Source organism: Pinus tabuliformis, chromosome 9 (genome assembly GCF_031772625.1).
Source record: "Pinus tabuliformis cultivar Carrire ecotype Pingquan chromosome 9, CPIR1, whole genome shotgun sequence".
NCBI lineage: Eukaryota > Viridiplantae > Streptophyta > Pinopsida > Pinales > Pinaceae > Pinus > Pinus tabuliformis.
Window position 1 is genome coordinate 1,403,396,589 of NC_142307.1, and position 23,178 is coordinate 1,403,419,766.

The following is a 23,178-nucleotide window of genomic DNA, read 5'->3' on the forward strand; positions in this document are numbered from 1 at the left end:
TATGTTAGAGACTGAGATCACCTAGTCCCTCAATCAATAAAACTATTCCACCTAAACATATCCACCCCTTACAATATTTTCAACTTCCATAAAAAGAATATCATATCAAGATGACATTAATTCCCTGCACTCTCCTTTATATCAAACAATAAAATTCTCGAAAATTTTCTTAAAATCCACTCAGGGAAAAAACAAAAAAAAAAAACATTTTTTTTAATGTCATGGAACTACACTTTTCATCCATTGAAAAATGATCATGCATTAAATCCACTTATCATCCATGCATTAAATTCCCTTATTGTCCATGTAGTTATCCCATTTTTTTATTTTAATTCCACTTATTTAATAGTTCACATTTTATTAGTTTCTTTTTAGTCTTACCCCACCATGTGGTCTCATACATATGATACTTAACTCAATTGCAAGGAGATATCCAATGAAACTTCATTTATATGTACACAAAATCTTTAAAATTTGATTCACTGTATTATCTTGGGAACAAAAAATTCTCCAATTATTTGGCATTAAATTGTATGATTTATATTTCAGGTTTGTGACAATGCGAAATAATATTGTCTAGCTACCAACCATCCTATGACTGTAATTCCTCAGCTTACTATAAAAGAATAATGACATTTTATAGGTATGTATAGTAAACACATCACTCAATTGCAAGATATTTTTATATGTTTTTTCTCCTCTAAGTACAACATTAATACTTTCAAGTGAGCCCCAATTATCTAGATCACATGACAATCTATGCATATATTTTTTCTATGAATAATAAAACTCAACTATAGGTAATCAAGGGAATATGGAATATATGATAAAAATAAACTTTAATTTTCATGGCTATCATGAGATAGATCCATTGTTATCCCTTCATCTCATTGTGTTGTCTTTTACCATTATATATCCTTCGATCCTTTGCCAAAGTTCTAATGTCATATCACATTTGTAGTTTAACTCATTCCAAGGTCTATTATACCCAACAAAATGTAGAGATTTTAGACACTAGGTCATAATCATTCAAGTATTTCTATCACTCTTTATCTACTTATGTTAATGACTAATTCAACCTTGGAAATTTATTCCTCGTAACAATTATAATTCTACCACTAGAAATCCCTAATTTTATTAGCTAATCAAAATTTTGACCTTACTTTAATTGAAAAAAGTACATATACCAAGATACTTCTAACTCACATATTCCATTCCAATCAATTCACATGGATCATCTAAATTATAAACAATTAGATCACACACTTGAACCTACAATAATTCATATATAACCCACCAAGTCTAAGTAGGATAATGTTCTTGATATTAAAAATTATTATTTATGCACATTTGACCTATTATTATCATCTAGGTCCAAATGTGTTATGATGGTTTTCTTCACAATGAGGTAGGTAATTGTTAGTGTCAGTGTTTTCACACTTCCATCAGTGATCAAAATTTACTCTTTTGCATCTCATACTAGGAGTCCCATTCTGATGAGGTTGCATTCCATTAGGTCATGATCTACTGATTGTAGGGTTTACTTTAGTTTTTCCCTCATGATATATACTTTCTAACCTCCTTTCATACCTTTCAGTCATGATTCATGCTCATTTTCAGTTCATTTCATCAATTACATAGGTTTTCGGTCTCATTAGGTCTTAGGGTTTTCACCATGGTCAAAATTTAGTGATTATTGTTAATAATGGTCAGCAAAGACATGAGGAGTAAAAAATGATTAGAAAGTAATAATTTGTTAATTTGTAAGCTTAAAAAAAGTTCTCACCTCAAAACTAGTTTTGAGGTGAAAACAAAGCATTTGTATTTTATTTTTAACTTTGATGTAATTTTAATGTTCTCATATGTAATAATAATTCCATGCTACTCCTGGACATCTGGTGATGTTGCCAAAGTACTTCCACTGCAAAAAATCAAAATAATTTGAGCATCAGTCCACCTATCAAAACAAAGAAACCAAGCATCAAAAACAGAGTATTGGAAAAAGCAGATAGACATTATAAAAGTGGGTTTTCACCAACAGAAAATCGAAAGGTGAAAGCTATATAAAGCCATCATTCTATTTTTCATTTCATTATGCTACTGTTGAGGTTCAAAGTGCCAAAAGGAGAGCTAAGGATTGATTTCAAGAAAAATTGGGCAAATGCAAATTAGTTGTTGCGTTTTTGGAAACAATTGAGCGACGCTGCGCTTTTGAGGAGGGCACTGCATTTTTGAGTTGGCGCTGTGCACCTGGCAACATTTCTCTGTGCAAATTTACACAGGAACTACGCTTTTAGAGTGGCACTGTGCACCTGTGTGAGGCGCTACATTTTTGGCCCAACCAATCCCAAATCATTCCCAAACTGCGAATTCACCTCAAAACTTTCAGTTTCTCTCTCTTACAAGTAAGTTCATCTATCACATCTTATGTTTTAGGGTTTTGTTGCCAAGTTTGGTGTTTTTCATTCTTAAATATAAAACCCTAGCCTCTAGGATGAAACCCTCATTTTCCTCATTTCACTAGTGGTTATATACCCTATCCACTTGCCATTATTCCCTAAACCTCATTCCCACATACCATATTTCCTAAATCCCATTCCCCTCATACATTTTCCCTAAATTCCTACTTACACTCTCCATTAACCCTACAAACCCTACCCACTCTCCCTAAAACCCTACTCATCCCTAAAAACCTATTCACACATCATACTCTCACATATTTCTTCATCTTCACTCTATTCATTTCATTCCTTCACCCTATCCCATCATCATCCATATAAAACCATAAGTGTTCACAGCCACAGAAAAACAATGGAAAGAGACAGTGAATATGACTATGAGGAAGAGACACTCAGTGATAGTTCCATAGAGAGACATAAGAAGCAGAGGAAACCTCATAAAGGAGGAAGAATTATCAGAGAAGAGCCTACTAGTTTGAGGGAGTTACTAGCTTGTCCACTTGCCATTTCTTGCTTTAAACACCAGGCATGCTTTGATTTTTGTGAAATGATAGAAAGAGTCAGATTTCATCATGAGTTGGCTAGGTTATTTGTGACTCATTTTCACAGTAATGAAGTAACCCTTGCCAGAATAACCTTCACCATATCACCAGCTGTCATCTCAAAGGCTACAGGAATTCCAGATGTGGGTGAAAATTGGTACAAAGGTTAGGATATTGATGAGGAGTACTATGAGCCTTACATCAAGGCTAGATACAAAGACAAAATGAAGAGAGTATTCCCCTTCAATTTTTTGGAAGACAGGTATGCCCCATTGATGAAAATCATTATCAAGTACTTCACTTGTGAAGGTAGGTTCTCTCGGTTGTATGCCTATCACATTAGACTTCTCATGCATTTCACTAGAGTAAAGATGATGAATCTCCCTTACTTCATGTTTAGAAACATTGAGAAGATGGCACATATTGTATAGAGGAAGCCATACCCCCAGCAGTTGAATAGCATTTACCATTACTCTTTGATCAAAATCATTGTCCTTCACCACCTGAGCCTCCTTAACATGCCATGGGAGACTTTTATTTCTCATGAGATGTTCAAAGGCCCACAAATCTTTTCATCAGTACATCATGAAGAAGGTGGACCTTCAAGCCATGAAAAAGTCAAAGAGACTGAAACTGTTGGAGTGCCAGTGTTTGTGACATATAAGAGGGGTGCTAGGAAACTTTTTGTAGCTGCTAGGAAAGTATTATCTCCACAAGGTGTGGAAGGGGTCTTGCCTTCGTCATCAGGCCACAGGAAAATGCTATCTCCACAAGGTGTGGAAGAGGCTTTCCCATCTTCTTTAGAAAAATAGGTATAGGTTGAGCAGCAAAGCAAGGACAAGGGAAAGGTGCAAGAAGAGGATCTTAGTGATGAGCAGGAAAAAGATTTCAATCTTGTTGAGCATGAGGATCCACAACAACACTTTACTCATCATGGAGTTGACATTATTGATTTGGAAGCTCAGGATTCGAATACTGTCAAAGAAATTATCATAAAGGAACAAGACGCTGAAATACAATCCTTCGAAGATAACTTAGAGAGAGCTAAGTTCATCATCAAATATTTAGAGTAGGAAAGCAAACAATTGAGTGACAAGCAAATCCTCATGGAGCTGCAAATGATCAAAGAAAATAGGCAAAAGGCTAAGGAGGCTCATGTCAAGTTGACTTCAATTGAGAATGAGATTGAAAATGATAGGGAAACTTGGCTTGAGAGGGTCAACATACACCTTGAAGGGATGATTGAAAAGGCCAACAGGGATAAGAAGATGCTTCGCCACATGGCCTACCATTACTTGACCCACAACAAAATATGTAACATAAGGATCAGGAAACTTAAAGCTAGGTTGAGGAAAGCTTTAAAGAGAAAAAAGGTGCAAGATAAGTTAAAGATATTAGCTGAAGCCTCACTAGCCCATAAAAGCAGGTGATGGTGGTGTCCCATAGCAAAATTAGGCAAGTTTTGATGACTTTTTGTATTTTCCAAATTTTGCAATTTTCAAAACAGAAAATTGGCCTAGAAGCGCAGCGTCGTTCCCTGGAGAACTTGTTGGAGGAAAAGTTTATATATTTGGATTTAGCATGATGAGAGCATTCATCCCAGAAAATTTCAGAAGTTTTGGAGCAAAAATAGGTCACTAAAAGGTCCAAAAGCTACCAAAAAATGACCTTTTTGCCTATTTTTGGACACATAGAAGCAGCCTTGGGAGATTCAAGTTTTGAGCGGGTAAATGAATCCAAATGAAAAATTCAAGTTGTTCCAGAAACTAGACTAGAAGACCTTTCTAATGAGCCATCTTAGGATAAATTTGGCTAAGGGGAAGGCCACCAAAATTGGGCGGAAAGCGGCGTCGCGCTTTTGACCAGTTTGCCAGAAAATCAATTTTCACCTACTTTCACTGCAAGTTGACTTTCTCTCTCTTCAAGGATGATTTATGATTGTAATTAATGGCTTGGAATGTAAATGTAATAGTGAAATGATCTTAGAGGGTAGGTTCATTAGTTTGAGGTGGTTTTGGGGTCAATGAATCAGTTTCCATGCTTATAGAGGCAAGTTGTTCCACTGCCTATATTCTTGCTCCCTATTTGGAAATGGTTGTAACAACTCCTTTTCTCATGGTTTCGACCCTTGATGGCTAGCATAGGTGGTTTGATGTCAATATTATGTATTATTTCTGTCATTAGCAAAGTTTGGACTCTCTTGGATGCTCTGAGCTACATTGTACACCTTTATCAGCAGTTTGGCAAGGAAATAAACCAGGATTTGTAGCTATTTTTATGAGAGACTTGTGGTATGGTGTTTTTTTCATAGTTTCTTCTTTTGTTATCAGTTTTTCACATGTTTTATGTATGCCAAAATCTAATTCATTGCTTCTAGCTGAATGATATCAGGATAGATAGGTAGAATTCATTGTTTATAGTGTTGTGCCTTGGGAAGCCATTCAGTTTTATATGGTTTCTATTGCTTGAGAAGGATACATGATCTTTGCATTCCCTCCTCAGCTGCTCACCAGTCTTAGACCTATCATCTCACTCAATTTCAAGTGCCAAAGCACCTACTTACCTTGCCTCATAGAACACCGTGCATCCTAACTTAATTTCCTGGACCCAAAACTACTTGGCTCCATTTGATTTAGCAAAAAACCCAACAAAATCAATCAAAAACTGTAGAGCTACTATACCTAACCTAAAATCCATATCTGATCCAGTCATCTTGACTAAGATTCACAAGTAGAGAGCCCTCTCCCGACCTAGTAGGGCTAGCTACCAAGTTAAGCTTGGTTTGTGGTTATCCAAGGATTGCCTTCCTTCAGCCTGAGGCCAATCTAGGCTCTAACAATAACCACCCTGTGACATATTACTTGCCACCTTCAAATTCTCCACCACTCGCATCCTTGCAACCTTTCAATTTATGCTATCATTGAAATCACACCTATCATTTCATAATAACACCTCAACCATCAAATTATACTAATCATTACATCATATTTTCCAAAAAAATCCCAATACTATTCATACCATTGAATCCACTTATGTTCAATATTAGGGATGGAAGTACACCACTTGTAAAGCCTGTAATTTTGTATGGTATTTTTAAGTATTGGTTATATAGGATGCTGAGCTACATGATATTGACATGGGCCAATGTATGTAATGTAATTTATTTAAAACACATTATTAATGAAATGCATGGATGTTCCATGACAAAGGGATGAAAAAGAGTATGGGAGGTTATGACTCCATAAGAGAGGAATGATGCCAGGATAACAAGGCCATAAGGAGCAAAATCCAAGTTCATGAGATTAAATAATGTTTTATTATATCTAAAGTACCTTAAGCTTAGAAAATATCATTTCAAGGAATTGTGCAAGTATTTGGGAAGTAGTTGTGGAAATGAGAAGTGTTAAATTAGAGATACACATGTAAAATGGTGCCTTTGTGTGTTGGGGACATCATTCTCCTTTGAATTATTCCTTACCATGTTATTGAAATATATATGGCTATCCAAACTAAGTAATAACATGACAAAGAGTTGAATTTCAAGTGTAAATAGTGTAAAATTATGAAAGAAACATTATTGGTGTCCCAACATAGAGATTTTCATGTCCAACCTACACTGGATCCCTCACAAAGGGAGTCAACTTGAGGGACTAAAATGGCACTGAAGGGGGATATCCTCTTGGGTTTTGCAGGTAAAAGGAGAAAATATGAGTTGGTGATTGGGATGGCTACTTGAGTGAGAAACTTGAGTGTTAGTGGATTTTTAGGCTGAGAGCCAAGCTTGTTTTCCCTTGTGGTGGCATAGTCATAACATGGGGGTAGCCTATTATTGTGATACCTCGAACAATAGTCCCAAAGGATACAAGGAACTTCTTCATTCCATAAATAGTTGTTCTTTTCATAAAATATAAGTTCTTTACTTGTAGAAATTCCTTGTAGATTCAAATTGCTTATGTAATTTGTTAAAATAAAAGACTTGAATCTACTCTACTCATCAGCGGAAATAATTAAACGATCCACAAATCACAACATAAACATGAGACAAGATTCAATCACATATGCTCAGAGATTTATATAAGGGGAAAGTAACTGCTCAAAACCCCTTCCTATCTCTATTACATTAGTCAAAAAATAGAGAAGAAATATAATGCTTGCTCAAGCTGAAGAAACCTCTGCACTAGTATAATCTATCTCACTACTTCCTAAACAAGATCTGGTCAATACTTAACCAAATCCAAGTCTTCCCAAGTCCTTATCTCATGGCTTTGTTCTCAAAGGAATTGTCCCCATATTAATTAGGGAAATTCCCAATTAGAATTGTGCAATCCCTGTAGGCCCCTTCTCTGACTGCATGTACCACTTGTACAATTTGGAATTGTCTACAATTGATAGTACACTACCCTTAAACCCCAATCTCAACTAGGTAACTTGAATTTCATGCATACATGAGCTAATTAAGGATGATTGATCAGTTAACTGGTTAAACACTGAAGCTACACCCAACTGCTAAAGCTCCTACTAGTTCCTCCAAGAATTGGAACAAGTTTATTTGATCTTAACTCAATTTAACATAATTAAATTGTTACAACTGAAACTAACTAAACCTAGGATCCTAAAATTTAGTAATCACTGTACACAACTCAAGTTAAGCCCTCAACTCAAATTAACTAAGCTAACTGAGTGATAACAACTTAGTTAAGTCATTCAAGTTGTCTTGTGATGTGGAATTTTGATTTTCTCCTAATTTAATTCAAGGGAAAATTAAATTAGCAATTTCTTGCTGCATTTTCAACATTACTCTTTTGTATGATTAATATGTGTGTGTGTGTGTGTGTGTATTGTTGTTGTTATTATTATGGATATGGTACAATATATGTCTTTGTTAAATATATTTCAATTATTCCTATTAATATACTTTTTTAGTCCTACATGTTTATTCTTATGCAAGGCATAATTCATAATATGGTATCAAGAATAATAATTGTGGAAATTAAAATATGGGAATAAAAAGAAACTGAAATTATGGTATCAGAGGGGGATTATGGTAATGTGACCCAATCTATGGGTTGTTGGGTACAATGCAAGGTGGTACTAGATTGAAGTTACAACATCAGGCCTACATGGGTCAAGCAAAGATGTTTGAAATAGAGGAAATTGTGGAGGAAGAAAACAACAAAATGGTTGTTAAAAAAATATTTGACAAAATTCCCCTATGAGTAATTTGGAAAATTCTCAAAAAATTGAAGGACATTTGGGGCTATGGAGAAAACCCTCCAATTTTAAAACTTATTTGATATAAGAGGCATATAGTTCACCAAATTTTGGTTGAAATATATTTTTGAATTGAAATCAAGCAACAAATCCAATTTTTGGGTGAAGACATAAAGAAAATTGCATGGTAGGGGTTAATACAACCACCTAAAGAGATCAATTTGGTGAAATCTTGAGGAATTGTAGAATGTTTAAGGTGGAATTGGTTGAATATGGTAAAATATAGAAAAAGTGTCAATTTGTGGGTGCAAAGTTGAGATGAAATAGTGAAATTCATGAAATGGTAAAATTTTGGAGTACATTGACAAGGATAAATGACCCAGTAGTAGTCATAATGGTTCTTTTTGGTATGAGGTCCCAATTAGACCTCACAACATTTGGGATAAGAAACCCATCTGGATTTTGGCATAGTAACCATGCTTGATTTCTTGAATGTTGTGAGATGTTGAGTGATTGTCATAGTAGGGTGCATGGAAATTGAACTAAAACTATCTAATTGTGGAAATAAAATTATTGTAAACTACCTAAATTAATAAACATAGATGAGGACTAGAATGTTTACTTATAAGACCAAATAAGGAATAGTCAATCACTATTCTAACAAGTACTCATTGATGAAATTGATGGTAAAGAATAAGTAACAACGTGATAAAGAACTATCTAGTTCACATAATAGTCCATTAGCTAATAGTAATAAATCTCACAAATTGTACATACACATGAAAATACTTGAGGTTATTCTGAAGTAAGATCACAATATATGTTGAGTCACAATTAAGTGAGTGTCCTTCTCAATATTCTCAATATTATCTACTAGTAGATATAAAGTATCCTAGTTTACTATATCTTGTCTTTTAAAATCTACAAAATTTTACTAAAGGCTCGAAATTTCAAAAATAGAGTAGTACAAGAATCTAAAAGATCCTATAACTAAGAGTTTTAAATAATTTATAGGTTACATTAGTCACTACATATAGTGATTATTGGGATTTCACTGGGCAGTTACAATCTATTCATATTCTCATTGTTTTAAAATATAATTAAGAAAAATAATTTGAAAACTCCTAGAGAATGAAAAATACAATGACTACAATGTGAATCTATCTTCCATAGGGACCCCAACGACATAATGAAGATAGGATACCCATACCTTGTAATAGGATAAAACCATCATAATCTTGTTGGGTAATATCCCTCCTAAGATGGCATGGTAATATGACATGCTTTATGAGAGGACTTGTACATATTTCCTCAATGAGACCATGAAGGAATTCAAAAATGTTTGTTGCTTTGAGGATGTCACAATGTGTTACTTGATATTTTATTTTGTGAGTTTGTTTGTGAAGACACTAAAAGAAAATTGTTTAGTAGTTAGCATCTCTTCTAGATCTATATTGACTTCTTTGTCTAGTTTAGCTTCTCACTGGCCTCCAATGGCTAGCAACTTGTTCATCTTAATCAATACCTCAACTAGGGAATAATGTTGTTAGTATTTAACTACAAACCTATGGGTGAAATCATGAAGATGGGTTACGCTTTTGAGCCAAATGTGGTGATGAAGTTTTAATTTTTTTTCTTTTATCGAATTGAAGCCCTCAAAATTCATATAAGCACTGCAAGTTTTGATTCGGAGTAAAAATACAAATTGTGGGGAATTACGTTGTTGTCCTAATAATATTTTTTGAAAAATTATTTAGTGTCATATAATATGTCAATTTTCCATTATATGAAATGTTTGTCCTTGCAAATTTTCAAACATCTTAAGAGGTTTGTGTATGTTCATGTAGCATAGCTTAGTATAAAATGTGTGGCCTGTAATATATATATCTATATCTATATATATATATATATATATATATATATATATATATATATATATATATATATATATATATATATGAGCATGATCTACATGGAGAGAGATAAGTTTTCCATATATATTTTTTTTAATTCAAAATATATTTTTTATTATTTTTCGAAGTTGGCGAAGTAATATTTCAATGGCTTTTTGCAAACACATGTATTCATGTAAGGTTTTTTTTCAAATATTTAAATAAATTGAAAAACCAAAAGTACCCTTTTGAAGATGACTTGTAAACAAAGATAGTGGTATATTTTGAAATTTTTTCATTGTATATATTTTATGATATTGATTTCTTATTCAACCTCTTTAAAATAGTTCAAAAAAATTTCAAGCATTATGTTTAAAAGAAATTAGATGAAACAATATCATATGAATTAAAAAATGTTAAACTGACATCTCATTAGATAGAGGATTCCTTCATGAATCCAACATGATGAACTCAGCCACCTAAGGACAAATTTATCCCTATGTCCGTTAGGGCACTAAATGGAGTTGTAGGAAATTTTGTAGAAGGGGTGCTGAAATGGTTGATTTTAGGACTTAAGAGGCTCGATCGAGTGCTTAAAGTGCTTGATTGAGCGCCCAAATTTCAAATTCAAATAGATTGATTGAGGGTTTCATACCTCGACCGAGCCATATACGTGGTTAAAAGGGGCCCGGTCGAGTGCTATAGCTCAATCAAGCTATGTATCTCGATCGAGCCTTTATAAAACAAAAATTGAATGATCTAAAATTAAACTTTTACCTCATTTTAAAATTCCAAATCTTATTAGAATTTTTGTTATAATGTCATGTAAAAACTTTATTAAATTTAATATTAATATTAAAAGATTATTATTATTATTATTATTATTATTAAATTAAATTATGAAATGATATTAATATTAAAAAAAATAATATTAATATATCTTAATGTTAATCTTAAATTTATAAATTTTGGATTAATATATTATTATTAATTTTAATATAATATGAAATTTCTTATATTATAATATATACTAGCACAACCACATTAATAAATGTGGTTGATATACACTATAAGCATCAAGAAAAGAGTCATACGAGCTCACTCAATATGTTAATTTTATTTAACCTAATTTTTTTCATAAATCTAATGTAATAAAATATATAATATTTTTAAAATCCCAAAGTTCTCATAACCTAAAGCTACTTTTAGAGAAATAAAACCTAAATAGTTTCAATTGGATGACATGAAGCGCTCTATGTATCTTTGATGGAGGTAGATGGAACATTAATATTTTGGAAAATTTTAGATAATATTTTCATGGAAAAGTATCATTTTCCCACTAGGTGAATGTACAACACACAATTGAAATCTTGCATTTTAAATATATATTATATAAAAAAAAAAAAATCAAATTGTTGTACAACATCAAAATTATATATATATATATATATATATATAATATTTTAATTGTCAAAGTATTTTAAATTTTTTGAAATATAGAGTGAGAGAGAGTGGGAGAGAAGGGTAAGAGAGAGAGGGGGGGACACAAAGATGGAGAGAGGGAGAAGAGGAGAGGGTCTCCAAGAAAGAGAGGGAGCTCGAGATATAGAGTTGGAGGAAAAGATAAATAAGGAAGAAGTTCAAGACATATATAGAGAGAAAGGTGGAGAGAGAGAGATAGAGGGTGTGACAAGGGAGAGATGGAGAGATAGTGTCTATGTTTGGGGGTGAGATAGAAAGACAAAGAAGGAGAGATAGAAATAAGGGCAATATAGTCAACTGAGTTGCAGGATGAGGCTAAAGAGAGAGAGTGAGTGATGTGGGGGAGATATAAAGGGAGGTGGGAGAGAAAGGAAGAGATAGAGGCCTTCAGAGGGAGGGAGAGAGAGAGAGATGGAGTTGGAGTGGGAGGGAGAGGGAGGTAAGAGGAAAGACATATCTAGAGAGAAAGGTTGAGAGAGGGAGATGGGTTGTAAAGGGAGATGGAGAAATAGAGAGGGAGTGAAAAGGGGGGGGGGGGGGGGAGGGAGAGGGATAGGGAGGAAGATATAGATATATATGGAGAAACAATGTGTATGTTTGTGGGGGTATATAGAGAGATGAAGAAGGAGAGACAGATGGAGATAGAGTTATATATGGGAGGGGGAGAGAGGGAAGAAGAGAGAGATAGGGAGGGAGGGATAGATAAATAGATATAAAAAGAGAGAGTGTGTGTTTCTAGTGGGGTCAGATAGAGATACAAAGAAGGAGAGATGGCTGGAGACATCGACATAGATGGAAGGGCGAGAGAAAGGGAAGAAAATTGCTTGCACTAGATGCATTCATTTTAGTATACATATGTTGATTTCTAATCCTATTTGATTTCTTGGAAATTAGATGCATTTATTTATATGTAGATATTGATTTCTAATTCTATTTAATTGCTTGCATTAGATTAATTCATTTTGTTAAAGATGCAAATTTATAATGTTTTTTGTTTAATCTTGCATCATATGCATTCATTTCAGTGTAAATGTTGATTCCTAATCCTATTCGATTGCTAGCACTAGATGCATTGATTTCAGTGTAGATGTTGATTTCTAAACCTATTTGATTGCTTGCAACATTATATGCATTGATTTTAGTGTAGATTTTGATTTCTAATCCTATATTTTTGTTTGCATTAGATGCATTGATTTAATGTATATGTTAATTTCTCATCCTATTTGATTGCTTACATTGATGCATTGATTTCAATGAAGGTGTTTATTTCCGATAAATGATGTAACTAGATATATGGTGTACATTAATTTCAAGGTAATTAGTTTAACATTGTGCATTGATTTCAGTGTAAGCACAAAGAAATTATTGACGACATGCATTATGACTAAGCTTTTGTAGATAACCTCAAACAAAATAAAATTGAATAAAACTTGTATTTGTAACTTTTAAATCTCTACATATTTTAAAATTGAATATATAACTTATTTCAATCATATTTGAGGTTTTAAAAATTGAATAAAACTTAACTTTCTATCATAAGGAATTCATTGAAATACTTGGATAACTACTTGTAAATTTAGAAAAATTGATAACATTATATAAAAATTATAGAAATGTTTCCATATATTGTTGTTTGACCTATATATTAAATTTCAATAAGATTGACTTATATCATGTTATGACTAAGCTCTTGTAGATAATCTCAAAATAAATAATGTTGAATAAAACCCATTTCTTATTTACATGATCTCTTTTAATATTAAAATTGAATAAAACATATTTCAATCATATTTGTATTTTTTAATTGAACCTTGAGATAAGAAATTGATTGAAATACTTAAAAGAGTTTTCCCTGCAATGATATATGGGTGGGTCACAAAAATTTTCACACACACACACACACACACACCAATATATATATATATATATATATATACGGATGATTTTATAATTCAAATAATGTTTTTTTTTAATTGAATTGTAATAACATACATGTTGACTACACTAAAAGACACTTTCTATAAGCCAATGTGAAGCATGATTGAAATTCTTTCCATGTTCAATATTAAATTGATACATGATATATTTTAGTTCATTTTAAGTATCAAAGTGACATGCATGATAACTTAAGATTGTACTTATTTTCTTAGTCTATGAAACTGGAAATCGAAATTGAACATACATTTTACTAATAAAAGTTACAGTATATAGAAATATTATTAAATTAGTGAAAAAGAATTAATAGGTCCATAAACTTCAAAAAAAAAACGAGCATCCATAAACAATATTAATACAAATTCATAAATTGAAATAGTGAATACATGTACGAATTAACTATCCTTATGAAAATAAATACAAATTATAGATATCACATGAACATCCATAAAATGAAATAATAAGAATCCATAATCTAAAATAATGTCCATGATGTACATCTATAAACTATCCATGTATGAAAATATACAAATTTTGTATAACACATGTGAATATTCCCTATGGAATGAGCCAGTAAATACACAAACTATGGCACTCTAAGTACCACCAAAACTCCTATGTGATTTATGTCATGCAAAGAAAGTGTCCATTAGTTGGTACTACAATATAACACATTCAAATTCAAACTAATTAATTACATTTAATGATATTGAACCAATTTTTAAATTACATATGCATAACCTTAGTCAAGTCCACATGCAAGTGAGATAAGATGGGGGTTTCATCATGAATCTGGGTTTGGTGCCTCCCTACATGTGGCTCAATGTTGGGGCTTGCATCGATGGAACCATATCATTAGTGACTTTAAACCCAACATCCCACTCATGTGTCCACATAATAGTGGCATCAACGACACTCTTTGTATGGGCATGTGTACACAATAGCAAGGAAAAATTATAATTAGTCTAAAAATTAATTATCATATTCATGTAACGTTAAAAAATAAAATGTCGAAATATTAGGAATAAAAATGTTTACCTCAACTATTTGTCCATGTGGTTGTGTGTACTAACTCTACTACTATTAGTGAACATATAAGGTGGAGTTGGAGGATAATCCTTGGAAACATTCTCTGGTCAAGGATGGCCTTGCTGATCAACTACCACCTCGAATGACCTCATAACCTCATCGATGTAGTTGGGATGTGTCTACATGTTATCATGAACTTATTAATGTAAATGAAATATGATACGAACTAGAAATTTCAATATAAATAATTATGCATAATTTGACAATAAGAGTCGAACATTTCACATATACATACATATATATATATATATATATATATATATATATATATATGTACTTGTTCTGTGTCACACAAGTTGTGCACCCTCCAAGTCTCATGAATGGCATCATGATACATACATGTATGTGTCAAAAGTTGTTCAAAAGGTAAACTCACGAGAAATGCATCATCATATAAGGGCACTGGTGGGTCACGAGGCACTGGTGATGGTCTCCTAATCTCCATCTAATGCAACATGTGCACTAGCCAATGAGGCTTGCATGCTTTCTACAATAGTCTCCCACGTCACACCATCGAGCTGTAATAACTCCTCTAGATTTTTTGATAATACTAAGCTCCGAGATAGTAGTGGCAGGAATCTCATAGGTGGTGTTATAGACATTTTTGTGCCTTACAGCTCTAAGCATGAAATGTCCATAAACCAAGGGATCCTAAGTCCCTAAAAGTGTTGTTCCTGCCCCTAAAGGAACAAGGTCAACAAACTACAGCTTCTCCCAGAAGTTCTCCACCAGAAACTGCTCAGAATCAGTCAAACCAGGATCATTTCAGCTGCTCCACTAGCTACCTGCATTGCATAGCACCCCAGTACACTAGCTAGGTGCGTTGCAACACACCTAAATGCACTACCAGGGTGCGTTGAGTGGGAAATGACAAATGGCAGTGCCATTCCGCGAGGTGGAAAGACAATGGAAGCTTCCAGAATCTTCCCCTATGACACTTGCCTCACTGAGTTCGACCAAGGATGAGTAAGAGGCTCTCAGTCTCCAAGTGGAAGCAAGAACTGACAGAGAGAAGACACTAGTCAGATGACAAGCTGACTCATCCTCTTTGCATACATCTATATATGGATCCCTCATCCCAGAGATCCAGAGGCTGGAATTTTGTACATTGCAGAGAATTGCTGTTGGTTTTGAGATTGAGATCAGTACATTGGGTGATTTATGCTTTGTTGGAGGTGAAGAAGGGATTCCTTTGCTGGGAGGTTGATGCTGGATCGGGACTCACTTGGTTGTATCTCCTCCTGGATCTTCTTGTTATATCAATAAAACTATTTGAGTTTCTCCTACATGCTTGTGTATCATTGATGCTTGTTACATTTGTATGTTTAGCTTAAATCTGATCCTAAGCTATTTATGAATATAAATCCATGTCTTTGTGTAGTTTTCTTCTTCTGTGATCTTACAGGAACTTGGTGAAGCTGGGGAAGTAAGGGAGCAGGTACCTGGAAGCTGTCAAAGAGGAGAGAGATTGGATCAAAGGACTAGCGCAAGACACAGGTTGGTTCATCCTATTCCTCTTCGTTTATAGTTCATAAAGAAGAATACGAAAGTAGTTTTCTCTGTTTGTTGCTAAGGCACTGTCACACCTTAGTGGGATAGGGTCGTTCTGAATAGACACTTTTCCCCACAACAAAATGGCGACTCCACTGGGGACGATTGTCTAATTAGTTTATTTGTGTTTCTCTTGTTGTTTGTTTCATAGACTTAGAAGTAGCAATCGAACTGCATTTGCCATTTACAAATGCAAAGTAGACACCTGCTACTTCAATCCATTCACTGGATCTGTTTATGATTTGAACAGTGGATTCACAAATGATCTGATTTCCCTTTGTGATAGCTCTTAGTCCTCCTTTAAATCATCCCTCTGATTGTACCTTACTGATTGCTTTTACTCGGCCAAAAACCATAGATTAAACTGCAAACCGTGACCCAGAACCCAGATAGAAGTCTCGTTTCTGCCCCAGCGCAGGCTCTGTGAAGAGGTATTGCATTTCAACGCAGGTCCCGAGAGGGCTACCTATGCTGCAATTCAGTTTCTCTGTGCAACAGGTGCGCTGATCAGCCTTGCCCTGTGCAGCTGAGGTTCTTTGCTTCATTTTGTCCAGTTTTATCTCTGATTTTTGCAGCCTGTGACCAATGTGTGTACCTGTCTGAAAACTCATTTTCTTTGCCTTAATTCTGCCTCCTTTGTACAAAAAGACTATAGGTGTTTTTGTGTGTTTGTGGCATCATTTACAGTTTTCATTTGCAAAAGTGAAATAGTCACACTGTCGTCCTTTGATTTAGATCTGTCGTAACTGTCGATTTTGGTCTTAAGAGAAAGTTTATTTGCTGTTGACAGTCGATTATGCTTTTACTTTTGCCTTTTGTTTTAATTTGTCACTTTCTAGTGTCGAAACGAGTATTTATTTCGAAAATCGTAAAGTGTCGTAATCATCTCTACCTTTTGATTTCGAAAAGAAGCTTGTTTGTGTTTGTCACTTGAAAGCAAATTCAGATTTGTACATTAGCTTTCTTTTTAGGCATCAATATTAAGAAAGTGAAAAACAAATACATGCACATGTGCATTTGCATATTGATAGTTTGTATGGCTTGATTTAGGAAAAGTGCATTTACAGTGTGCTCTTTGCTCTTTGCGAAAAGATTGTGTCTTTCTTTTCCCCTTGTAGCTAGGATTTTCATTGCTGAAAAGAGATAAAAGATTTGCTTATCATCTTTAGATTGCATTTTAGGAATTACATCTACATCTCGTGGTGAACCCAAAAGGCAAACTTCATAAGAAAGATCAACTTAAAATAAATTGAATGAATCTAACAACGCTTTAGAACTTAACGCACAACATAGAGGTCTAGGCTAGAGACGTATTCCGGTGTTGTAAAGCCTAGTAACTGTTGTCCTCACTGATGGTTGGGTGATTCCTCCACTGTGAGACGATAAGTGCCAGTATGGACTTGTGCTCCCACGTACCGTCGAGTATATATTGGGAGACCCCTATAGGCTTAAAAACTTTTATCCATAGGAAGCCGTGTCGGCCGCCCTACTGATCGCAATGCACCGAACACAGCATTCGGGAAGATTGACTGCCGTACCGTAAAATGTATTCTGCAGTTTTGTGATTGGTTTGGTACTCCCTCTATCTAGATCTCCAGAGCAGTCCCTTTCGTTCCTTTTTAGACTCCTTAACAGAAAAGGTCCATCTGAGCACTTGTCACTTCAGGCTCATTAAAAATCGAAGGAGACTAGAGTCATCTTTTGTTTTTTCTCGACTCTTAAAAACTGAAAAAATAAGTTGTGTCTAAAGCGTCTAAAATTCATTTAATTCGGAAACATACTTCCCCTTTTTATTCTAGTTGATCAAGTAATCCACAATCGTGGAAGAAAGTCAATTGAAACCTCGTCGTTCGCTGAGGCTTACGAGTCAACCGTCTTTGTCTCCGGAATCGAAACCAGTACGGACAAGGTGAACTCGTTTAACCAGTTCCAAATCTCCTATTAAAGTTAGAACAAGTCTTCCAACGACATCAGAGACTCTGGTTACTCCAAACATTTCTGGAATCCCTGCCTCTATAGAAGAAGTTCAACAGCCACAGAGGGACAGTGATATTGATCCTAGTCTGAGAGTAAACACTTGCGTTACCGAACCAGTTCCATCTACAACCGGTTCAGAGAGTCTTGCTCTTCAAACATCTGTTGCTGTCGATTCCACACCTTCTTCGGCACCAAAAATATTTTACGGACCTGACGGTCTTCCCCTTCCACCTGGTCTGATTGCCATTGAAGAAATTGTAGAAGATCCTCAAACAAGTACTCCAACGCACTTTGGAGTCGGGATCACTCTATATCCTTCTTCATCAGAAGTTAGTCTACCACCAACGGAAGCTCCTGTAGAATAGCTAGGTAATCTTTTGGATAGACTACAAATGTCTGAACAACTGTCAACATCTAGGACTGTGTCATCTGACACAGCAACAGCAGAACTCCCTGCTGTCACTCTGACAATGTTCACCGGCATACCAGCTGTCCCGACTAGCTCTCAACCGCTAGAAGGAGCCCAATCAGGGGCTATTACGACAGTATGGTCCGTTCCTGTTTGTTCATCCGGAATAATACCCGGAAACTCTTATGTTGAGTCTCAACAAATTGATCCATTTGGAGGTCAATTTGGGCAGTCCAGTCCCCAAGGGCAAACAATCCCCTGGAGTTCCGGATTACCACTGTATGGGGGGCAGTATGCCCTTTCATTACCCCCTTTGGGAGGATATCCATACGGGAGTTCACAACAATATTCAGGTTACACTGGAATTACCTCAAGTGGTTGGGTACCTATGCTACCTCAACAACCAAGAGTTGTGTATTCGATCCAACAATGTGTACCTATGTCGAATATCCCGACTACACCAGCTATTGTGACGGTGTCACAAGTTCAAACGCTGCCTGTTGTATGCCAACCTCAGATTTCTCAGGTTGTAATGCAACAGCCCCTTGACCCTGTGACTCAACCACAATCGCCAACTGGTGGGGCGACACAGGTCCAGACGGGTACAATTACCCAAAACCTTGGTCCAATGGTTAGTATAGCGCAACAGCACATGGCTTCACAACCGTGGCTGGTGCAATACCAACAACCACAATTCCAACAAGTATACCAAGGTTCTGAGCAGCAAATCTTTGCGAACAGTGGACAACCGTACATTCAAAACGGTCAAAATCAACCATTTTACAATGGTCATGTCCACCAACCTTATCAGTCATACCAGCATCAAATGCATTATGCTGGTATGCAAAGACCAACTGCTCAGGCAATCCCATCTTATCCTGGGTATGCTTCACCAAACTGAATCAACAGTTACCATTCGTGGCAACTTTAGAGTTACCTGATTTAAACCGATTAACAAACGATCCAATTTCTTACGCCCCTTGGTGGCCAGCGATTCCACATAAACTTCCATAAGATATTCCTAAATTTAATGGAAATCCGGGTGAAGATCCATCGAATCACGTGATGACATTTCATCTATGGTGTTCATCAAACACCGTAAATGATGATTCGATAAGACTTCGCCTCTTTCAGAGGACGTTAACGGGTTCAGCAGCAAAATGGTACATTGAATTGCCTAGAGCTTCGTTCGACAACTTCAGTACCTTAGCCACAACCTTCTTAACCCATTTTCAATTACCGATAAGTTATGAAACGGGAACGGAACTCCTTACCAACTTCAAATAGACAACGGCCACTCACATATCTGATCATATACATGAGTGGCAACGTCGCCGTAGGATGGTAAAAACGTACGTCCCCGATCAGCTATTAGCTGAATGGTTTATCAAGTCATTACTACCTTCCATCACAGAAGATGTGGCAAAGGGGGGAGTCGTAACGGAAGAGCAAGTTATAGCCCATGCGCAATATCTGGACTTGATCTATACTCAGCCCGGCACGCTCTACGACAAAATACCTGACGCCCCTAGACCGGAATTCTCAACTCCTCCTCCTCCTAAATCAAACAATGACTCTCATGCCAGTGATGGTGTGATTGGCACAACTGACGTGAAATCGACAAAGGCTACATCCAAGAAGGCCTGTAAGATTTCAGATCAAAATACAAAAGACGAACTTCTTGCTTCAGAAGTAAATGTCGTATCGACAGATAAGGGAAAAGAAACCAAACAACCAGGAAGCAAGAAGAAAGGCAAAGGGAAGAAGAAGAAACAGGATGAGTCATCTCCTGAAAAATCTTCTTCAAACCCTCCTGGAAATAGGAAACAAAAATATCCATGCATGATATGCGATGAGGATCATCGGACTTTAGATTGTCCACACAGAGCTGAGCTTAAAAAATTCTTTAAGAGTTCGAAAACCTCAGCAGTGTTAACTGATCCGTTTCCAAACCCAGGAACGAATCTGGTTGAAAGTGGAAATGCTTCCCCGTCTCAAGTGCTGATGTTGTCGATTTCAAAACAGCAGAATGATGCTTTGATTTCGACAAGGAACAAAGATTACGGGAATCCGCAGCTGTCGAACAACAAGGATAAAGATCAACCAAGTAGTTCGACAACAACTTCGACAGAAGTTGTAACACCCACCATTCCTGAATTGACAATAAAACCGCCAAAGGGAGTAGTACAGAAGTCAATATTTAATCCCTGCGCTAGAGCGGCACAGCATTATAACATAGTGGAAGATTTGGCCCAATCGCCGTCCGCTATGTCGACTCTTGAAGTACTACAAAATTTCCCATCCCAAAGGCAGGCATTATTATCAACCATTGGTGGGATTGACCCAAAGGATTCCAATCTTGTATCCTTCGATCATAAGGGATACGATCCTCAGTTACCGGCTCAACTAGCTTTCCTTGTTCAAGTGAAAGCCCTCAACAAAACTGTTCATCGAACAATTATTGATGAGGGGGCATCTACATGCATTATGTCGATGAGTTGCCGGAAAACTTTAGGATCTCCAACCTTGTTGCAATCTTCGACGACATTAAAAGCATTTGATGGATGGACATATATCCCATATGGTATCCTAAATAACTTGAAAGTTGAACTAGGAGGGAAAACAATAGAAATAGATGTTGAAGTCATCGATGGGAATCTTGATTACAACATCCTACTAGGAACACCATGGATTTATGCCATGGCAGCTGTTGTGTCGACCTAGTTTAGAAAGATTGCATTTCCCTTTCAAGGAGGGATTACAATCGTCGATCAACAAAATTTCCTCCTCAATGGTTCTCAAGTTACTGGAAGCATTCCCATGATCCATGAAAGTAATCATTCACTCCAAAATATCGGAGTAGGTCTCCTAAAAGACCCTGCCTTAATGGGTACTTTTGCCCTACCGCCTCTGATTAATCTGGCGGAAGTGGCCTCAGTGGAATATGAAACCTTCTATATCTAATAGATTTGGATTTCGAGGATGGTTCTTATCTCGTGTCGACCTCGTTAAAAAATGAAACAAGGAGTCTTGAGGATGGTTCTTTTACTATGTCAACCTCATTAAAAAATGAAACAAATCCCCTTTCCAAATCTCAAAGGTAAACCTTCATTCCAACCACCGAGTTGAATGCAATAAAGCTTGGGGGGCATGCACCTCGATTTGCGTTATTATGCTGGGGGCATGCTTACTTATCACGAGCAGTGTTACTGTAGGGTTCAAGCTCGTTAAAAAATAAACCCACCACGAGCAGTGTTACTGCAGGGTTCAAGCTCGTTAAAAAATAAACCCACCTCGAGCAATGTTACCGCAAGGTTCAAGCTCGTTAAAAAATAAAACCGCATTGAGCAGTTTTAGCACATAGTTCAAGCTCGTTAAAAAATAAACATAAGACTGAGCAAGTGTTTCAATCCGCGTTTAAGCTCGTTAAAAAATGAACTATCCTCCAGTAAATAACCACCGTGAAGGTAGCATTATCAGTCATTAAAGCCTTGGTCGTGTTTGCACCATCACCTCCACTTTTCCATTGGCCGATCATTCACCTCCATTGGATTGTTTACCCATTTTGAGGAACAACTGCAAAGAGTGATTTCACTAGCCATCCTTGTGACACTGCCGTGATTGGAAAATTCCAAACCTTACCTGGAATCAGCTGCTACCCATTTTATCACTCGTTCCTCAAAAGACGAGTCTTCTTTAAGCTCTTTTCATCTGACTCGTAAAATATGAAAAGATTGCCGAGTTTTGGCCTTCCAGCTCGTTAAAGCGACCGGAAGTGCTATCCCTCCTCTAGATTTTAATCTTTTTGGACCTGAGGGATTATTGCACAAAAAGATCGAGCGCTTGTTTTGTTCGGCTCATTAAAACTATCGAAAATTCATCCCTTCTGCATTAGTTTATACTTTTTCGGGCTTAAGGGATTAGATGACAAAAAAGGAATTTCGGAGTTAACTTTACGTACCTTTTCAGACTCTCTAAAATTGAAAAGGACCGAGTTATCTTTGTCGTTAGACTCGTTAAAAACATTAATAGCGACAAACTTGTCTTTAAACGAGAACGAGTTTCACTATCGCTAGGCTCGTTAAAACATAGCGATGGGTTTGCCCGAAGGGCAAATTATAGAACAAGAATATGTTATCCTCCTCAAGCTTGACAAAAATAAAGAGGTACTGGTCAGCAATGACTGGGGAAAAATTGGGAAAAACTCAAAGAATCTTTATTGGTAGCAAGTCGCTCTTGAACATGACACTTCCACTCCGTGCCTGAGTCGGGTTGGGTTGTTTCATTCACCGGTCACATCACCATGGTCACGCCATACCATCCACATTTGGGGTAAATGCTACCAATCCACCACATAAGTGTCGCCGATATGTTCAGGAGAAGTCATCCAGAAAAGTCACCTGTGTCCCATCCACTACCATACATTATACTTCATTCTTTCATGACCGCCACCCTAAACCATATATCATCAGATTGTTTTAACCTCCATCAAAATCATTTGCTCCGTTCCGTGTCATTGATGTGGGATTCATTAAGGCCCTCCTTTGACGGGTCGCTTCTTGTCGACATCAGCTCATTATCCAAGAAGTTGATCTAGGAACACCCCCTTCAGTACTTTGAAGCTTGCATGC